The following is a 2500-nucleotide window of genomic DNA, read 5'->3' as shown; positions in this document are numbered from 1 at the left end:
AATGTTTCAGTACCTGACCTCAAATGGGAATACTTTACAAAGAACATTTTAGAACCCGCTTTCTCACTTCCTGTCTGACTAGCCATTCCAAGGCCTCCGAGGAAAATGCATTTTGACGTCGTATTAAAAATGAACTGTGAAGAGAGCAGGTTTCAGAAGACATGGTAAATGTTAGTGAGCATTCTACCGGTAACTGGAGGCAGAGCGAGGCAGTGAGCGTCTTAATAGTTTAACCTTGTCACTTCTACAATCTATTCCAAGGAATCTAACAAGTTATCCAGGCCAAGGTTTAAAAGTAGAACAGCCACGCGAAGAAAACACTGTTCATAATGTTTGCGTGTGACATTTTCCCACACACAGTTTCTCTGCAGTTCTCGCTCTGCTGTGCTGCTATAGTTTAACATTTCCTTTTTGCTCAGTATTGCTTGGCACATGGCCCTTATCCCCTTTCCTCTACCCCCCAGAACTTCCTCTTTTGATTTGTCAGTTCAAGGTTCTCTCTCTTTGCCTCTCTTCGACCCTGTAGATCTATCTTTTATCTATGCCACACACACACACACACACACACCGCACACGCACACACACACACACACACACACACACACAGTAAAGGTTCCTATGAGGGCAACCAGTGAGTGAGAGCCCCAGGAGGTAGTTATATCCCACCCTACACTGTTGATGTTTCAAAAGCGTGCTCGCTTGACTGTGTGTGTGTGTGTTTGTGTTGTGTGTTTGTGTCTGCGTGCGCGTGTGTGTGAACACCTGAGAGCTTTCATAATTGGCTGTGAGAGATAGAGAGTGTGACAGCACCCGCGGATTTGCGGTCTATTTTTAACATCGTGGCTCACTGGAGGCCCAGAGGTGTGCGTGTGTGTATGTTTGTCTGTGCGTATATATGTGTGTGTGTGTGTGTGTGTGTGTGTGTGTGTGTGTGTGTGTGTGTGTGTGTGTGTGTGCTGTGTGTGTGTGTGTGCTGTGTGTGTGTGTGTGTGTGTGATGCCTAGATGCCCAAACCCATTACCTCCTGTTCCTGACTCCCCTATCTATTGCTTTTGCCACATTACCTGTACTATGGACCACATACATGCATGCAAGCACACGCAAATGCATGCACGCATGCACATACATACAAACACACACATACACACTCTCATGCACACAAACAAACACAAGTCTGTATGGCTACTAGATACGGTTACTTACTCAAACCAGCAGACATGTCTGCATTATTCATGAGTTAGGGTCATATTGCTTCCTGTATTCCGGTTTACATGATCGCTGGGGGAAACACAATGTGGGTCAAAGATCTGGGCTTACCTGTGCTCGTGTTTGGTGTGTGTGTTGCTGTGTGTGCATGTATTGTGTGTGCAGGCTTAGGTAGATGTAGGGATACAGGCGTTGTGGAAACCATTAGGTCACTTTAATTATGATCAGCCCCCATTATTTTAATATATATTATTATTATATTTGTGTGTCTATGTGTGTGTGTCTGTGGGAGTAGATAATGTAAATTGCTAAACAAAGCTAAACATAAAGAATTATCTGACATGGCGCCTTGTCTCTCTCTCTGGAAAAGCTCTCCGGGTGGCTCTTATTTGTACATTTCTTTTTAAAACAACTTAAATAAAACAAAACCATGAAACATCATTTCAGGGACACTACAGTTAAGATTGACGTGTTCATTGCGCAGTATTGAGATGTTTACGTTTGCTCTGGCAAATCTCTGTGGTCTGGCTGTAAACCACAGCTCTCATGTGATTGACCCTCCTCTAATGCTGACACACGCCATTCCCCATGGAGTACAGGCCCGTCCATAAGCCTAACATAATTTTGATTCCGACAAATATATATATATACACATGAAGCAGACTCTCTCTCTCTTAAGAAGCAGCAAGCATTTAAAAAATCCTATTCTGACTGTGAGGTGATGAAAGTTTGCTAGTCAGCGCACTTTAAGTCGGGTTGCAACAGTGTCCTTTTAACCTATGTGTCTTAACCTATAGAGCTAACTCCCCGTGTTGCCCTCCAGTCTGTGACGCTACCTGTCGCTCCTGTTTGTGCAGACCCTTCCGGCAGGTACCGCCAGTACCTACTGTGTTGGGCCATCTGGAACCGGCAGTAAAGGGCCTACGTATCGGTCTGTCTCTCTCTATACGCCTTTCTTACCGTTCCAGATAATATTGTCCCTGTTACTGAAGCCATCCGTCATTGTATGTCTTGTGTAAATTACACAAACAAAAAAAGTATTTATTGAAGTGTGTTTTAAAATGATAAAAGATGATACTTAACGAAATTTGAACACTAAGCGTAGACTTCTAAAAATCAGATGAGAGTGTTTCTATCTGGCAATACACCAAATGTAACATGAATGATGTATCTTAGACAACTATAAAGAGCTGCTTTTTATCTTTACCAATCCGTATTCGGTCTCGTCCGTTTTCTGTCTTATTTGACGCCGTTTTTCGTCGTTGTCAGTAGAGGGCAGCACTTCCCCTCATCA

At 43.4% G+C, this 2500-nt stretch overlaps 1 long non-coding RNA gene across 1 annotated transcript in view; it reads left to right on the top strand.

Annotated features, from left to right (window-relative positions):
- Positions 1-1663, top strand: part of LOC132448427 (uncharacterized) — a 2002-nt gene extending 339 nt beyond the window's left edge. The window contains exons 1-2 of the long non-coding RNA XR_009523360.1: positions 1-947; positions 1005-1663. The exon at positions 1-947 is cut by the window's left edge and continues 339 nt beyond it. This is a non-coding gene — a long non-coding RNA (uncharacterized LOC132448427). The remainder of the gene's footprint in view (positions 948-1004) is intronic.
- The last annotated feature ends 837 nt before the right edge of the window (positions 1664-2500 follow it).

This window comes from Gadus macrocephalus, chromosome 20 (assembly GCF_031168955.1).
Source record: "Gadus macrocephalus chromosome 20, ASM3116895v1".
NCBI lineage: Eukaryota > Metazoa > Chordata > Actinopteri > Gadiformes > Gadidae > Gadus > Gadus macrocephalus.
The sequence above is the reverse complement of the archived record's forward strand: the minus strand, read 5'-3'. Positions and strand labels throughout refer to the sequence as shown.